This window comes from Bos grunniens, chromosome 29 (assembly GCF_055505025.1).
Source record: "Bos grunniens cultivar Pamir isolate PY7600 chromosome 29, Bosgru_T2T1.0, whole genome shotgun sequence".
NCBI classification, from domain to species: domain Eukaryota; kingdom Metazoa; phylum Chordata; class Mammalia; order Artiodactyla; family Bovidae; genus Bos; species Bos grunniens.
In genome coordinates this window covers 5,318,465-5,345,763 of record NC_141193.1, presented here as the reverse complement: position 1 = coordinate 5,345,763, position 27,299 = coordinate 5,318,465, and the positions used below count along the sequence as shown (strand labels likewise).

At 53.1% G+C, this 27,299-nt stretch overlaps 1 protein-coding gene across 7 annotated transcripts in view; it reads left to right on the top strand.

Moving 5' to 3' along the window:
• The window catches only part of LRP5 (LDL receptor related protein 5), a 124,090-nt gene that overhangs the window by 8,097 nt on the left and 88,694 nt on the right, over positions 1 to 27,299 (top strand). The window contains exon 1 of one of the 7 annotated variants that reach the window (XM_086385294.1): positions 9,489 to 9,528. The exons of the other annotated variants lie outside the window; for them this stretch is intronic. The gene's annotated coding sequence lies outside the window, so the exon portion shown is untranslated. Of the gene's footprint in view, positions 1 to 9,488; positions 9,529 to 27,299 lie in introns of those variants that run through there. 7 annotated transcript variants of the gene reach the window in all.

Genomic DNA, 27,299 nt, shown 5'->3' with positions numbered 1-27,299 from the left:
CGTTGCAGGAGGATTCTTTTCCATCTGAGCCACCAGAGAAGCCCATTTCCTAGTATGTGGACAGCATATTTCATGGCTTTTACCCAGTGGAGGAACATTTATGTTTTTCTAGGCTTTATTACTATTACAGGTCACGACACAGCGAATAACATTGCATATGTACCTGTGCGCCTGTATAAGCTCTTTTGTATGATAACCTTCCTCATCAAAGAGTAGATCCATTTATACAATTTTAAAGATACTGACAAATTCCTCCAAAAGGGCTACACCAGTTTCTACCCTATCAAGCATCTCTGAGGGTACACACTTTTCCCTCTCCTCTCTGTTGCTAGAAATTACCAGCTTCTATTTTTTTAAATCAATTTGGTTAAAAATTATAACACACTTTGATTTGTTATATCTCCTGGAGTTTGGTCAAAGTCATGTCCACTGAGTTGGTGATACCAACCAACCACCTCATTCTGTGTCACCCACTTCTCTTGCCGTCAGTCTTTCCCAGCATCAGAGTCTTTTCCAATGAGTTGGCTCTTCACATCAGGTGGCCAAAGTATTGGAACTTCAGCTTCAGCATCAGTCCTTCCAATGATTCAATGTTCAATGTTCAGGACTGATTTCCTTTAGAATTGACTGATTTGATCTCCTGGCAGTCCAAGGGACAGTCAAGAGTCTTCTCCAGCATCAGAATTTGAAAGCATCAGTTTTTCGGTGCTCAGTCTTCTTTATGGTCCAACTCTCACATCTGTACATGACTACTGGAAAAACCATAGCTTTGACTATAGGGACCTTTGTCAGCAAAGTGACGTCTCTGCTTTTTAATACGCTGTCTAGGTTTGTCATAGCTTTCCTTCAAAGGGCAGGCGTCTTTTAATCTCATGGCTGCATTCACCATCCAAAGTGATTTTGGAGCCAAAGAAAAGAAAACCTGTCACTGCTTCCACTTTTTTCCCCATCTCTTTCCCATGAAGTGATGCCATGATCTTAGTTTTTTGAGTGTTGACTTTTAAGCCAGCTTTCTCACTCTTCTCTTTCACCCTCATCAAGAGGCTCTTTAGTTCCTCTTGATTTGTAGGAACTCTACTGATTTGTGGGCTTCCCTTGTGGCTCAGCTAGTAAAGAATCTGCCTGCAATGCGGGAGACCAGGGTTCGATCCCTGGATTGGGAAGATCTCCTGGAGAAGGGAAAGGCTACCCACTCCAGTATTCTGGCCTGCAGAATTCCATGGGCGGTATAGTCCATGGGGTCACAGAGTTGGACACGACTGAGCGACTTTCACTTTCACTGCTGATTTGTAGGAGCTCTTTTTATTTGGTATGGACATGAATTCTTTAATGTATTTGCTCCAGATTTTTCTTCTGGTCTGTAGCTAGTCCTTCTTGTTTTTAGTGGTTTATTATTCCAGAAACATCAGAAAGTTCCATGTAGTGAAACGCAGTCTGTTCTCTGATGGATTCTGGGTCCCATGCCTTGTTTCTCTATCCCTAGATGGTAAATGCGTCTTCCTTTATTTTCTTCCAGGACTGTTGTCATTTTGTTGTTTTATATTCAGACGTTGTTCTTGTTTCTTTGTGTGTGTGGTTGTGGTTTGGGGATACATGGTATGAGGTAGGGGTCTGACTTGTCCACTCCTGCCCCCCAGTAAGGGGACAGGGAGTGGGTGGTGTGGCTTATCTAACCCTAAGCCTCGTTCATGTAAAATGCCACTCTCTCACCTACGGTGTTCTCAGGTGCTTGCCTCCTCATTCTGGAACCTTCCCTCCTCTCTTGACCCGCCGGTGTCTTTCTGTACCAGCCTGCTGCTGTTTTTAATCTCTGCAGCATCGTTGTATATTTTGAGATCGATTGAGAAATTACCCTTCCAGTTCCTTTTGAGAAATTGTGTTGACTCTCCTTGTGCATATACTCTTTGGGAATAAACTTCACAGTCAGCCTATGAGATTCTGTCGTTTGCTCTCTTGATCTGGGGATAGCAACTGGTGACATGCGATGGGTGTCGGAGGGCTGGGCTTTAGATGTGGTCTCCGGCAAGCAGTCTGGTCTCAGGCTGTGGCGAGAGATACGTGTGCGGCCACGATGGAGCTGGTCTTCGCATTTTGGGTTGCCGTTAGCACGCGGAGCGCTTCAGAGGCGTTGTGTCTGCCGGACGGCCTCGCCCACTCCTGCTGCCCGCCTCCCACCCGCGTCCGCTGGGGACGCAGGCTCTGGTGCAACTAACTCCAGCGCTAGCCTGGAGGCAAATATAATTACCTTTTAAATGATTGCTCTCCTGCCCTCGCTCATTCCAGAACAAAATGTGAGCAACTTTAATTTCTTCCCTGGGCTGCACCCCTCTATTAACCCAGATGGGGAGGCGGTACCCGCCTAGCAGAACTCTCAGGAAATTGCTCAATGGGCATTAAAGGCCGCCTGAGTGTGTGGCCCCGGCCCAGACACGTGAGCGCGGGGGCCTGGGGCCTTCCAGACCCGCCTCTTGTGGGCAGCTGCCACCCTGGACTCCGCCCTGGAATGAGCAGGCATCGTCCTCAATGGGAGCGAGGGGATGGTTTCCCCACAAGCTGGTTGATGAGCAAGGTGTGTTCTTGAGCTAGCATTCACTGGGGAAGGCCATGGCTCTGAATTTTCCCCAGAGTGAGCTTGGTTCCCCAAAGAAGACTGGATGTGGGACTGGGGTGTGGTGGCGCCATCTCAGCCGCCTGCCCTGATTCCTCTCTACTCAGATTGGAAGTGGGGGGCACTTTGGTGCCCGTTCTTCCTCTCCTCTCTGGATGTGGTCTGTCTCCCTTCCTTCCCAAACCCAGACTCCCGGCTCTGAGGCCTCCCCACGGGCCCTCACAGGGCCCCACAGAAGATGAGATTCCGGGTAGAGGATTACATCAGCTTCTGGTTGTTGCTCAGTCCCTAGGTCGTATCTGACTCTTTGTGACTGCTTGGACTGGAGCCCGCCAGGCTTCTCTGTCCATGGGATTGTCCAGGCAAGAATACTGCAGTGGGTTGCAGTATTTCCTCCTCCAGGGGATCTTCCTGACCCAAAGATCAGATCTGCATCCCTTGGCTTGGCAGGCGGATTCTCATGTCACCTGGGAAGCCTCGCTTCTAGTTGGTCTCAGCTTTCCAGAACCTTCCCCTTGCCCATTTATCTTTCATTCTGGCCAGATTCATTTTTCTGAAGCTAGTTTCATTACGTCCTCCCCCTTTTAAGAAAATGTACACTGGTTTCTGGGTGTCCAGAGTTGAAACGTTTTGGTCTGGCGTTCCACGCTGCCTCTGCGCTGGCATTATTCTCTGCGCTCCAAGGTGAGCACTTCTCCAGGCAGATCCCTCTCCTCCGAGTCCAGGGTCTCCTTTGAGACCTCCCATGCACCACCCAGTCTGAGGGCCTGGGGGGCTGATGTCTCCATCCCCTCCTGCTGCCTCTGCCTGGTGTCTGGTGGGCAGAGGCCCTGAGGATGCCTGAGGCCTCGTCTGCCTGGGGAGTGGCTCTTCCCCATCCTTACTCCCTCTGGCTCCTAAATCTGCTGTGTCGTGAACCCCTGCCTGCATCCCAGACTCCACCCTGATATGTTTCCTGGGTTGTAGAGCACCTGTCCTGCTGCATGACAGAAGGCTTCTGGGGCCAAGTGTGGGACCCCCCTCCCCTACTTAGAACCCGTATTTCTTTTTTAAAGATTTTCTTGACCATTTTTAAAGTCTCCTGAATCTGTTACAATATTGCTTCTGTTTTATGTTTTGGTTTTTGGCCATGAGGTCTGGGGGACCCTAACCCTGACCAGGGATTGAACCCATACCCCCTTAATGGAAGGTGAAGTCTTAACCACTGGGCTGCTAGGGAAGTCCTAGAACCCGTATTTCTGAGGTCTGTGTTCTAAGATGAAAAGTGAAAGTGTTAGTCATTCAGTCATGTCCAACTCTGGAACCCCATGGACTGTAGCCTGCCAAGCTCCTCCAGGCAAGAGTACTGGAGTGGGTAGTCATTCCTTCTCCAGGGAATCTTCCTGACCTATGGATCAAACCCAGGTCTCCTATACTGAAAGCAGATTTTTTTTTTACCGTTAGAGCTGCCTGGGATTCTAAGATGGCCTGCTATAAATAAAGCTGGCCTTTGTTTTACTTCAAGAAACCCAGCGAATCTCAGACATACTTGCCTGTGACGTCTTGGGTCCAGATAACACCTCCCCACCTCTTGGAAATCAACCTTGAACATTCATTAGAAGGATTGATGCTGAAACTGAAGCTCCAATACTTTGGCCACCTGGTGTGAAGAGCTGGCTCATTGAAAGAGACCCTCACGCTGGGAAAGATTGAAGGCAGGAGGAGAAGGGCATGACAGAGGATGAGATGGTTGGATGGCATCACCAACTCAATGGACAGGAGTTTGAGCAAGCTCCCAAAGTTGGTGATGGACGGGAAAGCCTGGCGTACTGTGGTCCATGGGATCGCAAAGAGGCAGACACAACTGAGCGACTGAACAACACCTTCCACAGCCCAGACCGAGACATCACGGGGGGCCTGACACCTGCATTTTTCATTCGTAGTTTGTATCGTCTTTCAAAATAGTGTAGAACATTTTCAATCATGCAAAAATAGTGGGGAGTGGTGGGAGAACGATTTTTATGCTGAAAAAGAAAGCTTGTGTGCTTTCGAGTGACAGCTGCAGAATAGGAAGCTGAGTGACAGATACTGTTAATGAGTTTTTAGGAGTTGAAGCATTAAGAGAGCATTGTCCCTTTAAGGTTGCTCCCTTGAGAGATATTTTAGTTCTTTTCACAGTTGTATCACTTGTTAAAATTGAATCTTGTAGCGCTTGTTAAAATTGAAAAATTTCTTAACTAAAAATAGGACTTTTAGGGACATCCCTGGTGGTCCAGTGGTCAAGACTTCGCCTTTAGATGCCGGGGGTGTGGATTTGATCCCTGGTCGGAGAGCTAAGATCCCACGTGCCTCACGACCAAAATGCAAAACATAAAACAGAAGTGATATTATAACAAATTCAATAAGGACTTTAAAAATGGTCAACATCCAAAAAATAAAAAGAATAAGACTGTTTGTCTTTTCTATATTTAAGCAAGTTTGCAGTGTTGGAGACTTTCTGATTAGGTATATTTATCTCTATATCGTCTTATTTAGTGTCCATTCAAAGCATTGGAATAAGTTAAATGAATTTTTAATGAAGAGTTGCCCCCTTGGACGTCTGAAGCTTGTTCTGGTCGCATTGGCACTGCCTGGCGTCCGCGTGAGTTTGCTCGGTACCATTTGATTCCTGGGCTTGTGCTGTGTCGTGGGCAAGCGGGTGGTGCCTGGCTCCCGAGCCTGGCCGCGGTGGGCTTGCCACTTCTGCCTTCTTCTTTAAGAGACTCACCACTCTGCCCGTGGCCACCGCAGCCCTGATCCTCGCCTGGCTCTCCGCTGAGGCTCTGAGGCTGCCCAGAGCCCACGAGCTGCTGACTGCCTGCTCAGGGTGCCCCAGAGGAGGATTGGCCTGTGCTGGCTTTTACCATGTTGCCTGTGTTGGCAGCGCTTTCTCCAGCTGGAGTGTTGGCTCACAGGGCTGAGGTGCTGGCTCTCTGCCGAGGGGTGCCCAGTTCAGGGGACCCGGGCATGCCCCCCCTGCCTGGAGAGCACAGTCCTGGTTCCCTTGGTGCAGGCAGTGGTCTGCCCTCGGGGAGGCCCATCCCCACCTCCTTCGAGCAGTGAGTGGTTCTCCATGTATGGAGAACACTCAGCACCAAATAGCATTTCCATCCTTTTGGTTACTAGGTCTAGTTTTTTTTAAAAAATCTTCCCTCTTTTGAAAGATTTTATCCTTCCAGGGAGAGTACATTTGTTAAGTAGTAATCTTTTCTGCTTATTGATCCCAGACGTACACAGTGGCCAAGCCGGGCTTGCAGGGTTTCCATCAATCCCTCACCAGGGAGTTTCCATTTGGCTTCTCAGCCATGAAAGTGCCTCTTGGGGCCAGCACACCATGTGGCCCCTTGGGCTGTGGAGCCAGGCTGGGAATGAACTGATTTGGAGGAGGACGTGGGGTCGGTTCCAGGATCCAAGCAGATCTGGCCTCAAGGTGGGCGCTGGGCTTCAGGCAGCCCCCTTGCTCTGCTCTGTCTGTGAGGTTCCAGGAAGACCAGTTCAGAGCACCCACCAGGTGCCTTTCTCCTGCTGGGCTCCAGTGACCCTCCCTGCAGGGCCCGGGTCTTAACATCATGATTGTCTAGGTATCCAGTGCCCCGCCCTGCCAGGGTGGAAGATGGCTGAAGGGGGGTACCCTACCCCACACTCTGCCCTCCAGCCTTGGATGCCTAAAGGATTGTGTTAGGGACTTTGGACCTGTGAGGGGGCAGTTTTCCAGACTCTCTGGGCATTTAGTCCCCAGTCTGATCTTCCATCATGAGGGTTAAGGTCTCTGGATGGCAGGGATCTCAAGGGATGTTGTGTTTTCAGTGGGGAACTGGTAGGGTTTAGGGTTTTTCCGGGTTTCCCTAGCTGGTGTCAGCAGCGCAGGGTGGCGACAGGGTGGGGGTGTCCAGTTAGGAACGCGTTCTGATCTGTGACGTGTGAGGTCCTGTGGTATCAGGGACACATTCGGTACTAGGGTCCCTTGCCTCCCCTTTGTAGGGGTGAAGAGGACAGCTGGACCTCTCTTTCTGCTTGCCTGCCCACAGGACCTAAGGCCAGCTTGGTCCCCAGTGGACACTTCGGGTGGTCACCCTGGCGTGGTGTGTGGTCCCCTCCAGCAGCCGTGTCCAGTGCTCGCCTCTGAGCAGACCTGCTATCTGGGACACCCTGAGTGCCCGGCCTCCTTCCCTGTCACCACCCGCCCTGGTTTGCTGGGAACAGCTGAGGGGGTGGCTGGCGGAATCCCAGCTTCGATCCTGGGGGCCCTGGCCTGGGGGCTGCCCACCCAGCCTCCCCGGCCTGGAATCCCAGGGCACATCGGGCCCTGCCCACCTGTTCCGGCTCATATTTCTGGCTCCACTCCCGGCTCTGCAGCCTCCAACAAGCGAGCTAACTCCTCTGGCCTCAGTTTCCCCACTGTCTGAGGTGGGTGTGTGTGATTGTAGGGTGCCCACATAGACACGCCCGAGGATGCACAGAGGTGAGGCTGTAAAGTGCTTAGCGCGGGCCAGCTCCTGTGAGCCCTCGGTAATTATTAGTTATTAGGGTTATTATGGCAGTCATAATTGTGGTTCTCCAGGGAGAGGACCCTCAGGGGCTTCTGGGATCGGGTTCAACTCCAGCTGAAAAGGTGGCGTGGTGGGAACCACCTCGGTCCATCTCTGATGAGAAGGCGAGTGTCAGAGTTGAGTTAGATTGCCCCGAGCGGCCTGATTACTATAGTTGTGGACTTTCGTCCTCGGTGAGGTCAAGACGGCACTTATACTGTAGCTGGAAGCCCGCTGCGGTGGGCTGCGGGAACCCTGGGGCTGGGGGCAAAGGTGCAGGTGTCTGAGGGCGGGGTCCCTTCTGGGGCCTCTGTGAGAGGCGTGGCCGGGAAGGCGTGGCCTGGAGGGCGTGGCCAGGGGTGCTCTGCCCTGTCTTATTTGCTCAACCCCAGCCCCTCCCTCCTCAGAGGCCATAGTCCTGCCGGCCTAGCAGACTCGCAGGGCCTCCTCTCTGGTTGGCTGACTACGCCCCGCTCCAGTCACCTCCACCCCAGCCCCTCCAGCCCCCATCATCGCTGGCGTGCTCGCCTCCCCCCGACCCCCTCGCTCCTACCCCCGCGCTGAAGGCCGACCAGGGAGCCCAGGTGCCCGCTCTTCGCCCTCCGACCGCAGTCCCTGCTCCACGTGGCTTCCCGCTCAGCGCCTGGAGGGTGGAGCCCCCCCGCCTCTCCTCTGCAGCCCTGAGTGCCTGGGCCCCCCTCCATACCTGCTAAGGTGGGACGGGCCTCGGCCGCAGGCTGGAGGCTCCAGGGCTCTCCTGACCCTGCTGTCGCCTCCTCTAGCCTCTGGCAGGGGCCCAGAACCACGCCCCCCCGGAACCGCTTGAACACCGGCAGACAAGGGCACCGAGCTGAGGGCTGTGAAGGGCCTTCCCTCCCGTGCCTGCTGCCCCGGGGGTGCCACCTGGACCCCGTCTTCCACGGTCACTGATGCGGCTCAGAGTGGGGACTTGAGTTTATGGGGTGTCCCAGTGAGGGGACACGCCCCTCCCTCCGACCCCAGACTCAAGGCTCCATCATGCAGGTTACATGTAACTCCACGCTTAGAACACCTGAGCACCACCCCCCCGCCCCCCGACTAGAGCCCACACGGTCCTTGTGAGGAGAGCCCCTGCCGGGGGCATGGGTTTGTGGACTCTTAGGTGGTTGAGTGGCTGAAGCTCATGGTTTCTCCCGTCCTGCAGATGGTACACAGGGACAGTTACCATCCCTGTCCACACTGGCGGGTGGGGGCCCAGGGTGGGAGCCCCAGGGATGAGCAGGAGGGTCTGCTTACCTAGCAGCCTGGCCAGTGAACCCTTCACTCCCACCCGGAGCAGCGTCCTGCTTCCTGGGCTCTTTCTGCCTGAGAAGGAACAGCAGGGAGCATCAGGCTGATGTGTGCATCTTTGCTACCTGAGGACAGAGGGGTTGTCCTGAAATGCTCGAGGGAACCTGGTCAGAGGCCAAGGGTCATGGCAGTGCCTTGGGGGTGGCAGCTGCCTCGGTGTCCAGCCCTTTTGCAGAGAGATCCCTGGTCATTCTATTGCCCTGTTATGTAAAATGAATGGATTTCAGGTGTGGCAAGAAACTCAGCTCTTTGATCTCTCATCATTGGCCGAGTGGGACTTTGGTCCCCTTGTGCCTCAGTCTCCTTGACCATAAAATGGGGTTTCAGCAGCTCCACTTCCTATGAGGACCAAGGGACATCAGGTACTTGGAGTACTGGGTACTCACATGTGCTGCAACTCGGGAAAAGTGGTCAGACGTGGGGAAGTGGGAGGCCTCCAGGCATGTGAGTGAGGGAGGGGGCTGGGGAGGGAAGGAGTGGGGGGTTTCCTCCAAGTTTTCTCTCTGGTGAAACCTGCTCCAAGTCTCTGTACCTGTCTGCAGGCTCCCCCAGCATGCTAGGGCCCTGCAAAGCCCTAACTGTGGGCGTCTCCACGTTTATATGAACCGGCAGCCCCAACGCTCAGCTTAATTCACAAGAGAATCATTGCTGATCCTCAGCACTGCACCCCAAACTAACATAAACATTTGGAATTGAGAGCTGCCAGCTCCTCAAAGAATGTCAGCGTCCTGAAAGGCTTCAGCCGGGAGCAGGGGGCAAGAGTTTTCTTTTATTCAAGTTTTCTTTTATCTGATGGTTTTCGTCCGTCCCCCTCTCTCCGCAGGACAGAGATGTCTTGAACCCGAGGTCTTTGTTTTGACTCTTGGGGCAGCCTCTGGGCCTTGGCACCCAGGTGGCTATTTTTTTTCCAGGAGCATTGGAAAACAGAACCTCCATATTTTGCCCCATAAAAAGGAGATTTTGTAGAGTGATGGTCAATTTGGCACATCATCATTATTTTTTTTTTTTCTGCAACACTTAAAGAGAAGAAAAGCTGGTACAAAGGTATGTTTGTTTCTGAAGTGAGTTTCCTTTCCCAGATGTTCTTCTCTGCCAATTCCAAAATGCATTCTGAGCTCAGCTCTCCGGTTTCCTCTCTGCGGGGCAGAACAATGAGGTCTCTGTAACCACACGGGGAACAGGCCGCCTTCCTTGCCAGTGGGCATGGGGGGAGGTGGGACCGTCCCACCTTCCCCCACCTCGGTGGAAACGACCAGTCCGTGCCAACCTGGTGAGAGGCCCTGGCTGCCTGTCAAGGGCCTGGCGGTCTGCTTGCCCGTGGGGGTGATCTGAGGGCTGTGACTTAGGGGCACTGCAGGCTGCACCTTCGTCCCCAGTCCTTGAGTTTGCTGCGTGGCCTTGTGCTAAATTCTTGGGTCTGCATGGCATTTGTGGACCTGGGGCTTTGCACTGTCTCCGTTACCAGGAGTTGATCTGGCCCCTTTCCTCTTATTTTTTGTCTTTATTGCGTCAAATACCGGCCCCATGCCGAGGGCAGATCTCCAGACAGTGCAGATGCAGAGTTTGCTGGAGAGCCAGGTAGAACGAGGTGGGCATAACCAGAGCCCAGTCACTTCGTTACTTGACACACGGGGTGTATGGGAGCTGTGATGCGTGCACACACACATACGCACACACACGCAGTACCCTTAGAAGTGCTTCCTTGATTGATTTCCAAGGACAGCTAAGAGACCCTGAAAACTTGCACTTAGGGCTGTTCAGATACTGGTCTCCATTAAGAGCAATCTCTATGGGATCACTTTATTTGGAGTGTGCATTTAATGAAAATCTTTATTTTTTTGACCACTGCATCCTGCCTTAAAACACCGAAGATAGAGATCTCTAGACTTAATAGATAAAAATAGCTCACATTTATGCACATTTACAGTGTACCAGGCAGGTTCTAAGAGATGTTCACTGATTGACTCATTGAATCCTTCGGCCTCTCAGGTGGCTGGGTACCATCCGGCCCCATCCTACGGGCGAGGAAGCTGAGGAGAGAGAGAGCTGAGGAGCTCTCAGGGTCAGGCAGGCACTACACTCGGCTGACAGATGGTGCCCCAGTGCCTGCCTCTTAATTGCTATTTGAACTGCAAAAGTATTTTCTTTCCATCTAAAAGGAATCGGCTGAAAAGCCCCCAGTGCATTTAAGTAAGTGTGGTGCTGAGTCCTCTGCCCAGACCTCCCTGTCCTCATTTACCAGGCAAGGAAACTGAGGCGTGCAGTGGGCACTGCCCTGGGAATCCCTCTCTTGGGGGAGCCCCACTTTCTGTACAAACCAGGGGGCCTCCTGATGCCTGTTCAGGTTGGGGCCTTGGGACTTTGGGCGAAAGCCACGGGCTTGCCTTCCCCCGGAATGGACAGAGTCCGTCCCCATCCAAGGACCTGTGTCTCCCATCTTTGCCGTGACCTTGGGCCACTTCCGGGAGCCTGGCAGGCCCGGAGCCGAGGAACCGAAATGGTATGTAATCAGAATGCTATATTTTGTCGAAAATAAGAATGTTAGTAATGGGCTGGTTTCTGGCAAGTCAAACTGGGACTCTGAAATACATATTTTTCCTGTTCTGCCCTAAACCTTCTAATTAGTGAAACGCACATTGGCAGACATAAATCAAATGTCATATCCCCTAAAAACTTGTCCTTGGTATCACTGAGTGGGTAACCTTCTACAGCTGCTAAATTAGGGCTTCCAGAGGGGAGTGCGTGTGTGGGTGAGTGTGCGGGTTTGTGTGTGGGGGTGTGGGGCTGTGTGTGTATGTGTATGGAGGGGGTGTGTGTATGTGGGGGGTGTGTGTGGGGTGGCTGTGGGGGGATGTGTTTGTGTGTGTGGGGGGGGTGTGTATGGGGGGTTGTGTATGTGTGGTGTGTGTGTGGGTGTGTGGGTATGGGGGGGTGGCTGGGGGGGATGTGTTTGTGTGTGTGGGGGGTGTGTGCGTGGGGGGATGTGTTTGGGTGTATGTGGGGGGTGTGTATGGGGGGTTGTGTATGTGTGGTGTGGGTGTGGGTGTGTGGGGGGGTGGCTGGGGGGGATGTGTTTGTGTGTGGGGGGTGTGTGGGATGTGTGTGTGTGTGGGGATGTGTTTGGTTATGTGTATGTGGGGTGTGTGTGTGGGGGCTGTGTGTGTGTGTGTGTGTGGGGTGTGGGGGTGTGTATGTAGGGTGTGGGGGTGTGTGTGTGGTGTGTATGTGGGGTGTGGGGGTGTGTGTGGTGTGGGTATGTGTATGGTGTGTGTCTGTGTGTGTGTATGTGTGGTGTGTGTGTGTCTGTGTGTGGTGTCTGTGTGTCTGTATGTGTGTGTCTGTGTGTGTGTGTCTCTGTATGTGTGTCTGTGTGTGGTGTGTGTGTGGTGTGTATCTGTGTGTCTGTGTGTGTGTGTTGTGTGTGTCTGTGTGTGTGTCTCTGTCTGTGTGTGGTGTGTGTCTGTGTGTGTGTCTCTGTGTGTGTATGGTGTGTGTCTGTGTGTGTGTCTCTGTGTGTGTATGGTGTGTGTCTGTGTGTGTGTCTCTGTATGGTGTGTCTGTGTGTGTGTCTGTGTGTGTGTGTGTGTGTCTGTGTGTGGGTGTATCTGTGTGTCTGTGTGTGTGTGGTGTGTGTCTGTGTGTGTGTCTCTGTGTGTGTATGGTGTGTGTCTCTGTGTGTGGTGTGTGGGTGTGGGTGTGGGTGTATCTGTGTGTGTGTGGTGTGTGTCTGTGTGTGTGTCTTTGTGTCTGTGTGTGGGTGTGTCTCTGTGTCTGTGTGTGGTGTGTATCTGTGTGTGGTATGTGTCTGTGTGTGTGTCTCTGTGTCTGTGTGTGGTGTGTGTGTGTGTGTGTGGTGTGTGTCTGTGTGTGTCTGTATGTGTTGTGTGTGTCTGTGTGTGTGTCTCTGTGTCTGTGTGTGGTGTGTCTGTGTGTGTGTCTCTGTGTGTGTATGGTGTGTGTCTGTGTGTGTGTCTCTGTATGGTGTGTGTCTGTGTGTGTGTCTGTGTGTGGGTGTGTCTCTGTGTCTGTGTGTGGTGTGTATCTGTGTGTCTGTGTGTGTGTGGTGTGTGTCTGTGTGTGTGTCTCTGTGTCTGTGTGTCTCTGTGTCTGTGTGTGGTGTGTATCTGTGTGTCTGTGTCTGTGTGTCTCTGTGTGTGTGTGTGGTGTGTGTCTGTGTGTGTGTGTGGTGTGTGTCTGTGTGTGTCTCTGTGTGTCTGTGTGGTGTGGGGGTGTGTGTGTGGTGTGTGTGTGTGTGTGTGTGGTGTGTGTCTGTGTGTCTGTGTGTGTGGTGTGTGTCTGTGTGTGTGTCTCTGTGTCTGTGTGTGGTGTGTGTGTGTGTGGTGTGTATCTGTGTGTCTGTGTGTGTGGTGTGTGTCTGTGTGTGTGGTGTGTGTGTGGTGTGTGTCTGTGTGTGTCTGTGTGTGTCTGTGTGTGTGTGGTGTGTATCTGTGTGTCTGTGTGTGTGTGGTGTGTGTCTGTGTGTGGTGTGTGTGTGTGGTGTGTGTCTGTGTGTGTCTCTGTGTGTCTGTGTGGTGTGGGGGTGTGTGTGTGGTGTGTGTCTGTGTGTGTGTCTCTGTGTGTGTGTGGGGTGTGTGTCTGTGTGTGTCTCTGTGTGTCTGTGTGGTGTGGGGGTGTGTGTGTGGGCGCAGGAGGCAGGGAGGGGCAGAGGTGCCCGTGGTGAGCCCCATCTGCATGTTTCCTTCCCCCGGCTCTGCTTCCAGCACCCCCGCCCCCTCCACCAGCCTGTCAGCACCTGCCCAGCCTCTGCAGTGGAATATATTTGCCCAATTAAAACGTAATTATGGGGGGACTTCCCCGGTGGTCCAGTGGCTAAGGCTCTGTGCTCCCAGTGCAGGGGCCCCAGGTTCGAGCCCTGGTCAGGGAACTAGATCCCACAGGCCGCAACCAAAGATCGCTGGTGCCGCAGCAAAGATTGAAGACCCTGTGTGTGGCAGCTAAGACCTGGCAGAGCCAAATAAATAATCAAATAAAAGGAAATCTATTTTTTAAAGCGGTAGATAAGATCGCTCCTGTCTCACAGGGGGCCCTGAGGGTGAATGGGGCAAAGGTAGGTGGTGGGGAGCCCACAGCAGGTGCCTCTTCCTCTGCCCAGCCTGCTGGGGTCTGCGGCACCCCCTGCCCCCCACTCCCGTGGTGTGGCACCCCCCGCCTCCTGCCCCGTGGGTGCTGGGCTGGGGGCTGGGCACTGGTGGTCATCACCACAAGGTGCGGGACTTGACGACAAGCTGATGTCATCCCTGGGAGTGATCCTGGGCTGGGGGTGACCCTTTTGCTGGGTGAGAATTGGGGCCACACGATCATTCCTGGAAGGGTTCCAAGTCACCTGGCTCAGGGTCCGGACCCTCAAAGGGGCCCTTGGGGGTGATGGGCTGCCCTGACTGACATCCAGGGGTCCCTCTGCAGGCAGCAGGCTTGGGTCACGGCCTGGCCCTTTGTTTGTCCCCCAGGCCTTCCAGAACCTTCCGAGCCCAGGCTCTTTGCGAAACAGAGGTTCAGTCCTGTCCTTGGCACGGCCTGCGTGCCCTCCCGCTGTCCCAGGGCTGTAGTGGTCCCTTGTCCGGGCGATGGCCCCCCATGTGGGGGACAGCAGGGACACCCCCCCCCAGCCCATCTCCCTGTTTCTTGAAGACTGGGAGCCCACATCCTTGGTTTCTTTGTCCTCCAAGGTGTCTGACACCAACCACCTCATTTCCTTTTTATCTTTTGCAACTGATTTCTTCTTTCCTGCTCCGCCCCCCAAACCTGCCCCTGACCGTTTCCTGTTCGCCTGCTTCCCTGACCTTTGAAATGTGGTCCCTGCTCTGGAAGCTTGCCGGGACCCAGGGTTAATTACCACCTTCCCACAGGGCCCAGTGTGTGTGGGCAAATTAGACTGGGATGGGGGCTGGGAACAGCAGAAATGGGGGTGACTGAGCTGGCGGGGAGAGGTGTTGAGAGCCCGGTCCTGGCTGTGGGTCTGGGTGGGGAGCACACGGTGAGGGGGGCAGGCAGGGGGGCACTGGGAAGCAGGCCGTGGGGGTGAAGGTGGGAGTGACTGCGGGGAGCAGGGTGTGGCCACATGCCAGCAAGGACAGGGAAGAGGTCGGAAGAGGGGGGCCTTGGTCCCGCAGCGGTGATATGCACAGACTCGGGAGCACAGCTTGATGAGTGAATGTCCACAGCTCACCCGTTTGCCCGATCAATCGTAGAACCTCCAGTGTTCCGGAAGATTCCTTGAACTGCCTCCCAGCCTTCACCCAAACACCGGACGCTAGGAGCCAAACTCTTGTGTGCTCTGCTCTGAACACCCTTGATAACCCAAGCAGCCTGGACTCGGGAAGAGGCAGGCTGTCCTTCAGAGTGGCTTCCAGTCTTCTGCCTGCCTTGGCTTCTTCGTCTGCTCCGGATTCGAAGCAAACTCTGGGTCTCAAAGAGTCACGACTGAGCATGCACGCCCGTGTGCATTTCTTCATTATTTGTACGCAAATGTCAGCAAGCGTGGTCAATTGATCTTTATCCTGACAGCGCCTGAAATGGGAAGGGTGGACAGCAGCCCCATTGGCAGCCGGCCTTGCTCTGCATGGGGCCCTGTGGGTGGCACCCCATCCCTGCCCCCGGGGAGTGGGGTGTGGGCTCCTCCTGATGAGGTAGACAACACGCTCAGGGGAGCAGGGCCAACTGGGCTGGCTCAGGGAGGACACGCGTTCACCTGGGCCAGGTGTGGCAGCCAGGGAGGGTTTGATGGGGGTGGGAACCTCTAAAGGCATGGGGGTGGAGAGGGTAGGGGTGGAGTCTGTGCAAGGGAGCCTGGGGGCCTGAGGCCAGGGTGGAGAATGAAGAGAGAAATTCTGGGCTGTTCTTGGCTCAGTGGGTCAAGAGATGGGTGGGTGGGAGGGTGGATGGATGGGGGGTGTGGACTTTTCTTATGAAGGGAGGGTCTATGATAATTAGCTGAGGTGGAAAGCGGGGAGGAGACTCATTCCCCAGCTTTCAGAGATGTTATCAAAGATTCCACTTTCAGGCCTGCAAGTTTCAGTTTGCCGAGCTTTCCATAAAAGGCACAGAACATCTGTTCAGTTAAAGGAAACCTAAGATTTTATTATTGTCGTAAATGTCAGGTCTCTCCTTTAGAATATTTAGACAACTGCAGGATAGTGTCCCCAAGTCGAGCCTGTCTCAGTTGGATCGAAGACCGGGATAAAACGTAGGAATCTGTGGCTGGGATTGTGGTCCCTGAGGCTCCATGAGGGTCCCTGGCTTCTGTCCCCACCCCCCCCCCCCAAGAGAAAGCCACACAGGTGGTGAGGGCCCCCTGGGAACCAAGGTTCGGGTCAGAGACCTGGGGCAGGGGGGCTCTGGGCTTCGAGAGACTGCCCGCAGAGAAGTGAGCTTGGATTTTTATGAATAGTATTTCTTCTCCCTTAATTAGGAAAGTTCCAGGAGAAGCCGAGGTGTTTGTGATTTTGCGGAGATGCTGCTAATGGTTCAGGAATGACTATTTCCAGCTCATTTTAAGGTCTCTGAGCCTCATTCTGTGGTTCTTGTATCACACATGGAGACAAGGGACGGAGTTTTCCTGTGCTCAGAGCCAGGGAGGCTTGTTCACTGGCAGTTTGGGGGACCCGACAGGTTTCTCCTTGGTCCCATCATTGTAGCTGGATCAGCACTTTTCACCCAGTTCCTCTTAGAGGGGTAAATAGAACTTTTCTGTCTGGGGGCTGGGGGAGGCTTTGTCCACACCGCAACCAAAGCATCTTTGAAGTTTCATGTTTTATCGTAAGATTCATGGGAATTTGGCAATCTCTCTCTGTTACAGTCATGCTAATTTCTTTTTTTTTTTTTTAATGCTTTGAATTTTATTTGAAGCACCTGGAACTGTATCTAAGAAATAATGTGCAAAATTGTATGCACAAGAAATAATAAAATTTTACAGAGACACCAAAAGAAGACCTAAATAAATGTTTATGGCTAGGAAGACAATATCGTAGAAACACCGTTTCCCCCCACAGTGAGCTATAGACTCAGCAGGATTCCCTGCCTGTCCCTTCCCCGAGCAGAAATATTGGTGCCTGGCACCTGAGGACAGGTGGTGGTGGTGGGGGTGCCAAGTAGAGGCCGGAGGTGACATGACCTGGGGGCAGAGGAGTGGAGGGGAAGGCCAGCAAGGGCTATGGGGATGGTTGGAGGTGGTGATACCGAGCTGATAAGTGTATATGTTGACAATCACAAAAGCCATGTTTCCACTTTGGAGAGGGTACTAACTAACGTCGAAGAAGGAGGGAAGGTTAGGAAGTATCTTGACGAGGGACCTCCCCTGGCGGTCCAGTGGTTAAGACTCGGCACTTCCATTGCAGGGGGCAGGGTTTGATCCCTGGTCAGGGAACTAAGATCCTGCATGCTGTGTGGCACGGCCAAAGATAAATTTATAAAAAAAAAAAAAATCAATGAATGTTCGTACCTTATTTTAAAGAAAACAATAAAAATAAAAAAAGAAGGTACCCTGAGGAAATGTTTAATAACATTGCAAGAAGAGCTGTGAACTCGTGGGTTTTTACCACGTAAACACACACACGTAGAAATGGAGGCTATGATGTGTGTGCGAGTGTACATGTGTATACACAGGGGAAGATCCTCTGGAGGAGAGCACGGCAACCCACACCGTATTCTTGCCTGGAGAATCCCATGGACAGAGGAGCCTGGTGGGCTGTAAGTTCATGGGGTTGCAAAGAGTCAGACATGACTGAACGACTAAATGAAAACAACACACATACACACAGATTTTCGTTGTTCACAGTCGTTCTGTTTTATAAAGCCGCTGCAGACACCGAATGATGCAAATTCTGAACTCTTGGTCCTGGAGGAGACACAGGCTTGGGTTTCCCAGAGCCTCGGGTCTCATGTTCCTCTGCTGATCGGTACACAACTTTGTGAGCCATTGAAAACCTGACTTAATGTGAATTATTGTTTCATGCCCAGGTGGCGCTGGTGGTAAAGAACCCACCTGCCAATGCAGGAGACAAAAGAGATGCAGGTTCAATCCCTGGGTTGGCAAGATCCCCTGGAGAAGGGCATGGCAACCCACTCCAATATTCTTGCCTGGAGAATCCCATGGACAGAGGAGCCTCTCAGGCTACAGTCTATAGGATCACAAAGAGTTGGACACGACTGAAGCGACTTAGCATGCATGCATGTGGTTTGATTCACACTGACCATGACCAGTAGCACTGTAAGCTTACCTAACCCCCTGTTTTCTCTGTACCAACACCACACCGCCAGCCACCCTGCCTTCTGACAGCCCTACAGCCCTGTGCCTGGGGCCATTGTCAACACTGAGTGTTAGTCACTCAATCACATCCAACTCTTTTTGATCCCATGGACTGTAGCCCACCAGGCCCCTCTGTCCATGGGATTATCCAGGCAAGAACACTGGAATGGGTTGCCATTGTCTTCTCCGGGGGAATCTTCCCGACCCAGGAATCGAACCTGGGTCTCCTGCATTGCAGGCAGATTCTTTACTGTCTGAACCACTAGGGGAGCCCAACAGTGAAATTCAACAGTGAAATCACGCACAAAAAGCACAGAAATGCCAACGGCGTGGCATCGAGTGGAGAGGATGCTCATTTACAGTGTGAGTTGAGGCAGGAACCTGGGGCTAGCCTGTGCCACGTCGTCTAGGGGCCCGCGGAGGGGTGACTCCATTTTTTCACCGTTCTGTGCATGTTCAGGAATGACCACAAAGCTCCGAAGCATTGATGGGATTATATGTAAATCTGGTCCAGCGGGTGACTCTCCAGGTGCCATCTGTGAACAAGGAAGGTGGTTGGACTGTGTGAATGTTTCCCAGCACTGCCTGATGAGAAGACCCAGGAGCAGTGAGCGTCCCCAGTGCCCAGCTCTTGGCTCCTAGGGATCACTTTCCACTTAGAGAAGCCAGAGCTCATTGAGAAAGGGCCGATTCTTAGGCTAGAGCAGGGAGAAATTCACTTGAGCCTGGAGCATATTATTGTTCTAGAAAGAAAGTAAAGAAACCCTCAAGGGATGATGTGGGGACATGCCAAGAAGATACATGGGACAGTGTGAGGGGACTCGCTGTCCAAACCTGGGAAACACTTGAACGTCAGAGTGAGTGGGGATATTTCATCTTAACCCGTTTGATGAAATAGGAATAGATGAGTCTACCCTGGCTTCAATCAATTAACTAATAAATATTGGGTTGGCCAAAAAGAAAGGTGGTATGGAAACCTGAATGAACTCTTTGGCCAACCCAATATTGTATGTAATGGACATGCCTTAATGATGTCCAGCCAGCATTTGAAATAAAAAACCCTGGATGAAGTCTGTAGCTGTAGTTCTGAATCATTCTTATTCTTTTTAAAAAAAATACTAGTAATAATAATTTTATTTACTTTTGGCCGCGCTGGGTCTCTGTCACTGCGCGGGCTTTTCTTGGGCTGTGGTGTGCAGACTTCTCGTTGCGGGGGCTCAAGGATCCAGACTGCTTTCGAGTAGTTCTGAAGCGGCTCCCAGGCTTCAGAGCTCAAGCTCAGGAGTTGTGACACACAGCCTTAGTTGCTCTGTGTCATGTGGGATCTTCCCAGATCAGGGATCGAACCTGTGTCTCCTGCATGGGCAGCCAATTCTTTACCACTGAGCCACCAGAGAAGCCCCTGAGTCATTCTTTTTTTTTTTTTTGTAGCTTATACTATTCGATAGTATCACTAGACCATCAGGTTTTATTTATATTTGTGTCACTATTTTGAATTCTGTTAAAATATATATGCCTTAAAATTTACCACGTTGGACCATTTTGACGTGTCTGGTTCGGTAGCGTGATGTCCATTCACATTGTTGTCCAACCGTCACCTCTGTCCATCCCCCACCGTAATTCAATAAACGAGTAAAACCAGGTTTTCACATTGTAAACACTTTTTAAAAACGATACCATGAGGAACCCTGGAGGGATCTTATGGGACTTGGGGAGCTGGTGGTGGGCCTGGGGCAGCCGGGACATCCCGAGGGACGTGCGTTGGGAGGGACCATCTCCGTGGCAGCCGGGGGTGGTGGGGTTGAAGGAAGAGGGGCCAGTACCCAGTCTGAGAAGCCCAAGCTGGAAGGCACCCGGAGCCATGAGGTGTCAGGAAAGCTGTTGTGGGTAGGATTCATTCCTTTGAGCGCCTTGCTGCATCTTAGGGTTGGGTGTCAGCATACTGAATAAGGTTCCAGTCTCCCTCCTCCAGGAAGCCCACCGGGGCCCCCACAGCCAGCTCTTTTCTCCTCCAGGAAGCCTGCCAGGTTCACGTGGCAGCTTGTTCACCTCCAGGCTCCAGGCAGCGCCTGTCCATGTTACTCATCTGCCTTTTCTTCCTGCTTGGTGGCTGTTTATCCGCACGTGTGCATGTGTGTGTGTGTGTGTAAAATGTGTGTCCTGCCCCACTGCTCCGTGAGTGCCCTGAACGCGGCCCCACGTTGTCTTCCATTTCTTGGCCTTCTTCGTGGGGCTGGTGTGGGACGAAGGACCGTTCCTGACTGAGAAATCCGTAGGTTGCGTCCAGGTTCCAGGCTGCTCCAGCGAGCAATGTAATGCTTGGTGAATATCAATAAGGCATGTACTGAGACGTTGCTTATTTTGGTGTCGTAGCGGAGGATTCGGTTACCGTGAGTCGGGCTGTGTTTAGTGTAACCATGTGAACAGTGTAAAACAGAGGCTATCGGAATGAAAGCCCAGACATCTGCTATGAATTCTATATATAAATACTGGCTCTGCTTACTTTACGTGGGTTAAAATGGGATTGTTGGCGCTGGCTTCTCAGACTCCCGATTCCTCTGTGGTGGGGACTGCACGTTAGCCATGGGTCCCAGTACCCAGGCTGGGAGGGGAGAGAGTGGCCTTTTTCTGACACTGACGGGCCAAGGGTGCTGAGAACGGCCCGAGACCCACCCTAGAAATAGGTGGGAGTGATCTGCTCTCCGTCCCCAGGCAGGGAGCTGGGGAGAACCCCTGAGGCTTTGTGGGTGTCCCGAGGGCCGTGCCAAGGAGGGGCTGTGTGAATTCAGGGTCGCAGAGGGGCTTGTCCTTGCCTGAAAAAGCCAATTGCGAAGCCAGGCCCAAAGACGGCTGTCACGGGGGGAATTCAGTGGACTTGGCGTGCAGCAGTGCCTCTAAAAATTATATATTAAAAAAAAAAAAACTACCCTGGTGGTCCAGTGGTTAAGACTCTGCTTCCTTGCAGGAGCATGGGTTCGATCCCTGCTCTGAGAACTAAGATCCCACATGCTGCATGGTGTGGCAAAAAAAAAAAAAAAAAAAAAAAAAATATATATATATATATTAAGGTGAAATTTGCGCAATGTAAAATTAACCATTTTTTAAAAAGCGTATTTATTATTATTAAAAATGTATTATTCCATTATTAGGCTTCATAGAATCTTACTTGTGGCACACGGGATCTTTCTTGTGGTGTGGGGGCCTTAGTTTCTCTGCAGCGGTGGGATCCTCCCCAGCCAGGGATCAAACCCGCATGCCCTGAATTGGAAAGTAGATTCTTAACCACTGGACCAACAGGGAAGTCCCTAAAATTAACCATTTTAAAGTGAATAATTCAGCGGCATTTATTGCATTCATGGGCTTCCCCGCTGGCTCAGCGGTAAAGAATCTACCTGCCATGCAGGAGAGGCAGGAAATGCAGGCTTGATCCCTGGGTTGGGGAAGATCCCCTGGAGGTTGGCAAGGCAACCCACCCCAGTGTTCTCGCCTGGAGAGTTCCATGGACAGAGGAGCCTGGAGGGCCATAGTCCATGGGGTCGCAAAGAGTCGGACACGACTGAGCAACTTAGCATGCACAGAGTGCATTTGCAATGTTGCAGCTGCCACCGTCTAGTTCTAGAACATTCCATCACTCTCATAGGAAACCTTGGAGCCATTAAGTGATTTCGCCTCATTGCCCCCGTCCCCCAGCCCCTGGCCACCACTAATCTACTCTCTTGTCTGTCTGTATGGATTTGCCTATTTGGGACCTTTCGCGTGACCAGACCCCTATGCTGTGTGGCCTTTCGTGTCTGTCTGCTTCTCAGAGCATGATGTTTTCAGGGCTCCTCTGTGCTGTGCCCTGGGTCCGTCCTCCATGCCTTTATGGCCAAATGATATTTCATTGTGTGGACGGAGCACACTTGGTTTATCCATTTGTCTGTGGATGGACATTTGGGCAATTATGAGTCTTGCTTCTATGAACATGCGTGTACAAGTATCTTTTTAAATAATTTTATTTATTCATTTACTTTTGGCTTTGTTGCAGCACGGGCTTTTCTCTAGTTACAGGGAGCAGGGGTGACTCTCCAGTTGTGCGTGGGCTTCTCATTGTGGTGGATTCTCTTGTTGCGGAGCACACAGGCCGTAGGGCGCACAGAGCTGGCCTGGACTCTAGAGAGCGGGCTCGGTAGCTGTAGTACACGGGCTTAGTCCCTCTGTGGCACGTGGGATCTTCCCAGACCAGGGATCGAACCCGTGTCTCCTGAATGAGTAACTGGATTCTTTACCACTGACCCACCAAGCCTGAGTGCACAGGTGTTTGTCATCACCCTCTAACTTCAGTCTTTCGGGCACAGAGCTAGGAGTGGAATTGCCTGGTCACGTGGCTCGGGGAGGGGGTACCCTCTGAGGACTCGCTGGGAGGCTCTGCATCACAGCAACAGGGGCCGGTGGGGCCTTTTTAAAGTAGTTACTGTTTCCTGCTAGATGGATGAGGAAACAGGCTCAGAGCAGAGATGAAACATCTGGCCCCAAGTCTCCCAGCTGGAGGTCAGGCTGAGGTTTGAACCAGGCTCCCTGAGTCTAAGTACTTTCCTTTGTAGCAGGGCTGGATGAATGAAACATTTAACTACAGTTGCTAGCACTGCCCTGACTGGTGTATATATATGTATTTTTTAAAAAGCGTCCTTGGTTACTATGCCACATTGCCAGGTGGAATTTTAGTTCCCTGACCGGGGATTGAACCTGCGCCCCTTGCACTGGAAGTACAGAGTCTCCACCACTGGGTCACCAGGGAAGTCCCTGGACGGTGTTTACTGAGAGCCTAAAACGTGCTGTTGCTGGGCTGAGGGTTTGTGTGAATCGTTCTGTTGAAGCCTCACAGTCTCCGACGTGGGGGTACACTGATGACCCACATTTCACAGAACGTTGAGCTCAGAGAGGCCCAGGTCTCAGCCGTTCCCCTGAGCTGGCTCCAGGTCTCTCACTCGGAGAGCTGCCCTGGGCTATGTATCCTTGTGATATATGGTCCTAAAATATATATATATATGCTTGCACAGAGAATGCCATAGCAACATACGTGGAACCTGGGGTTAAAACATTTAAAGACATAAGGACTCCCTGGTGGTCCAGTGGCTAAGACTCTGTGCTCCCCAGGCAGGGGGCCCAGGTTCCATCCCTGGTCGGGGAACTAGATCTCACATGCTGCAACCAAGACCCAGCGCAGCCAAATAAATGGCTACGTTAAAAAAATAATAATAATAAACCAACCATTTAAACACAATTATCCGGTAACTCAACAGAATCACCTTTCACTGTGCTCAGTGGCTAAGTCGTGTCCATTGTCCAGTCTCCAGTTCAGCCTTGGTTCCCACCTAGCGCCTTCTCATACCTGCAGTTCAAGTACAAACCAGGGCTTATAGTTGTGTGTGTGTGTGTTACTTGACATTTCTTACACATTTTCTGGTGTCACTGCAGTCATTGTCTTACTGCTTTAATGGATACAACTTTCTACTGAGAGAACAGTCTAGGTACCCGACGTTGGAGCTTTTGTATTTGTTTATTTTTTTCTTATGAGGAAGACTGCAGCAAATATTGTGTCTAGGACGTTTTCCTTCCTTCAGGTGTTCCCTGGGATAAGGTCCTGCGAGGCTGATCCCTGGGGAGAGCATTGAAACGGTTGTGGTCCTAAATACCAGCAGACGAGGCATTTCCTGAAAGGGCTGTTCCTGCCTCTGTGGCCGCCAGGTGGCCGCGTCTGTTTCTCCACCGACCCCGAGGGGGTCCTGGTGGCCCAAGCATGGCCGGGCCGGAGGCTTGGCTCTCAGCCTGTCTGCCCTCCCCTCCTCTCCCTCCTCACGCTCCTTGTTTCCCCTCACGGCTCCAGAAGCTTGGGCCACTTGGTAAGAGAGCATCCCGGAGCGGCCTGGGGCAGGTCAGGGCACCCTTCTAAGAGCCGCAGTCCTCACCTGGGGCATGTGCACCTGGGACTCGGACCTACTAGGTCCTGGGCCTGTGGGCACATCACCTGGGCAGGAGCTCGTAGTGATGTGCCGTCTCCCCCAGGCCTCACCCCAGGGCCTTTGCACCAGCCATTCCCTCTGCCGGGATGCCTTCCCTCTGCCTCTCTCCCGCTTCAAGTCTTTGTCCAGGGGTCACTTGCTCAATGAGGCCACGCTGACCATCTTACATGAAACGGCAGCACCCACTCCAGACCCTTCACTCAGCCCTGTTTCTCCAAACCACAACTGACTTCACCTCACCTTCCATGCTGGTTGTCTTTTCCCCCCACGTAAGACCAGGCACGAGGGTGGGTTCTTGGTTCTGTTGTGTGTCTCAGACAGGCTGGCATGGGCTTTATGACACTCTGCCGCCAGCCTGCTGGCCGGCTTGGTTCCGGTCTCAGCCCAGCACATCCCTTCCTAGGACTGCCTGTTTGGACCCCAGCCCCTCGCCTGGGTGCTCTGATCCTGCCCAGGCCTCAGCCTTTCCCTCCCTTGGGGCAGGAGGGTCCCTACCCTGGAAGCCACATCTCCGTGATGAGCCGGAGCCCCTGCTAAGCTTGGGGCCGCATTATCCAGGGCTTCCCAGGCCCTAGGAGGAGCCCTGGGCGGGTAGGTGCTGCTGGTGGGCGGGCAGGCGGCCCCCTCACAGAGACCCCCCCCCCATCGCTGTGAGTTCCCCAGCTGACCCGGAGAGTGAGTGAGTTAGTGAGTGAGTGAAAGTTGTTCAGTCATGTCCGATTCTTTGCGACCCCATGGACTGACTACAGAGTCCATGGGGTTCTCCAGGCCAGAATACTGAAGTGGGTAGCCTTTCCCTTCTCCAGGGCATCTTTCCAACCCAGGGATCGAACCCAGGTCTCCCGCACTGCAGGTGGATTCTTTACCAGCTGAGCCACAAGGGAAGCAGACTTAGGAATTGAGTGTGTGGTGGTCTCCAACCATCTTCGAGGCAGGAGCTGGTCCTCCTGGAAAGAGCCTGCTGGCCCCTGGCCCTCTGAAGTGGCTCCCCGCCCCAGTCTCCGTTTGGGAAGGCACGGAAAATTGAACGCCCCCCCCCTCACCCCCTGACATCATCTGCGGCCTTTCAAAGGTGCACCTGAGCAGCCCAGCGTGTAAATGGTGGTGAAAATGTGGTCTTTCCAGTTTGGGGAGAAACAGCAGAGCAACTAGGATTCTCTGTTCCCTGGGGCGGCTTCCTTCCCATCTCTCCCCAGCTCCGGCTCCCAGTCCCCCTCTGGGAATTTTGCCTCGGGTAACGCTTTACTTACTGGGTTTCTGGCCGACAGTTGGGGCTGGTGACATGCCTCCTGGGTCTTTCCCTCCAAAGAGCTTCCCCTCGGGGCTGGAAAATCTCCTGTCTGAGACTCCCCGTGTGTGGGCCGTCCACCCCTTGATGCGGATGTCAGGTGAGTTTCGTCCCTTATCTGTGGTCACCAATGTCCACTTGAATACCTGTGGCATCGGGGAGCTTACCTTCTTCTGAGATAGTCCCTCGCATTGTCGCCCGGAGAGGCTAATTTGTCTATTTTTAGTGTTCAGAGCTTCCCAGGTGGCTCTAGTGGTAAAGAACCCACCTGCCAATGCAGGAGACATGAGACACGGGTTTGATTCCTAGGTCGGGAAGATCCCCTGGAGGAGGGCATGGCAACCCACTCCAGTATTCTTGCCTGGAGAATCCCATGGACAGAGGAGCCTGGAGGGCTACAGTCCATGGAGTCACAAAGAGTCAGACGTGACTGAAGTGACTTAACATGCGTGCGTGTATGCATTTTTAGTGTTCGTTTGTTGGGCTGTGCTGCGTCTTAGTTGAGGCATGCAGAATCTTTAGTTGTGGCACATAGGATCTAGTTCCCTGACCAGGGATCGAACCCTGGCCCTCTGCACTGGGAGTGTGGAGTCTTAGCCACCAGACCACCAGAGAAGTCCTCAGACTTGCTAATTTAGAGAAGGAAGTGAAGACTGCATCCTCGGGCTGGGGCTGGGTTCACCCTGTTGGGGGGAGGCCATGAGGCCTTGGTGTGCGTACCTGTGTGTGTGTCTGTCCCTGGGGAGAGGATCAGCTTATCGGGGAGCTTTGTGACCCCCAGGAGGTTAGGAACCACCCGGCAGGTCCTATCTTGGCCGGATGAGAGGGGATGAGCGGGACACCTTGCCGCAAGGAATCTCGGGAACCTGGGCACATCCAGGAATGCCGGCAGGGTGGGATTACCAGTCACCTGCGCTCCAGTGGCCGGGACGACCCTGGTGACGATGAATGGGCAGGTGCCCTGGGGGTCCTGTTGCCCTGAGTGTGCTGTGGGGGGTTGGTTGGCATTGGCTTTGCTGCCTCCCCGCATAGGCCTCCAGATCTAACCTCGAAGGCCCACTTCTGCTTCTGGCCTTCACGATTCTTCCTCCTCTGAAGGTCTGGACCTTCCCGGATCTGGGCTGTCACCCCCTCACTCACTGTCCTCCAACTGGCCGGTGTCTGACCCTTGGAGGGCACCTGACTGCCGGCCGGGCCTCCAGTGGTGGGTGTCACTGCCTCTCTGCTCCCCGGGCCTCCGGCTGACAGTGGGGTTCCGGACCCTTCTGGGCCGCCCATCCTTTTCCTTCTTCCCTCTCAGCGCAGAAGCGACCGACCATCTTCAAGCTGGGATGCTAGGGGGTAGGGGGAGGGAGGGTGAAACGCATTTATAGAGCAGCTGCCTGTGCTGGCCCTGGGCAGGGCAGGGGTGTTCTTCAGACGGGCAGGTGAGCCCTCCTGGAGTGCAGGGTCCACCGGGCCCCTTGGCATGCTGTAGCAGCTGGGAAAATGGTAATTTCCATTTTTAATTAAAAAGACGTTTTTATTGAGGTACCTAACATTTTTGTAAACTAAATATACGCACTCAAGCAGCATACTTGAGTATGAGTGTTCCAGAGTGTGGCACCTCTGGTGTGCTGTTGAACTTCGTTCCTCTCGAAGCCTTAACTTCCCCTTCTGTAAAATGGGCCAGCTATCACCCACAGCCCAGGCCTCTGTACCGAGGGCTCAGGGCACTCAGAGAGGAGCCCACTCAGCCCCACGTGCTGTGTGTGGCCGGCAGAGAGCTGTCGGTCCGTGACGACCCACGTTCTTTATTATCTGTTCGGACCTGTTCGGAGCAGGGAGGGATGAGATTCGGGACAGATGTTCTCCGTGGACCATCTCCTCCTTGCAGGGTGTCAGGATGCCTAGCTTGGATACAGCGGTAACATCGCATTGTTTGATTGTTGCCATGTGGCATAACGTGGCGACGGCAATGGTGGGAGTGGAAGAGGCTCGTGGGCGGTCCTGACCTGGAGCCCTCTGCGTGGCCTCTGTCCTGCAGGGGCGGAGGGGCACGATGTGAGCCGGTGTGCACCCTGGCAGTGTGGCCTTGTGGTGGCATCAGTGGGCAAGGTGATAGGCGTGGCAGGAAGGGCTGCTGGGGCCTGGCGGGCATAGGGGGCACACACGGCAGTCCTTGGTGATTTCAGTAACTACAGCTGCCTTGAAAGAGCCTCTGAACGAGTGCTGGGCCCACCCAGGTGGCTTCCCGGCAGTGGCCGGGGATGGAAGGCAG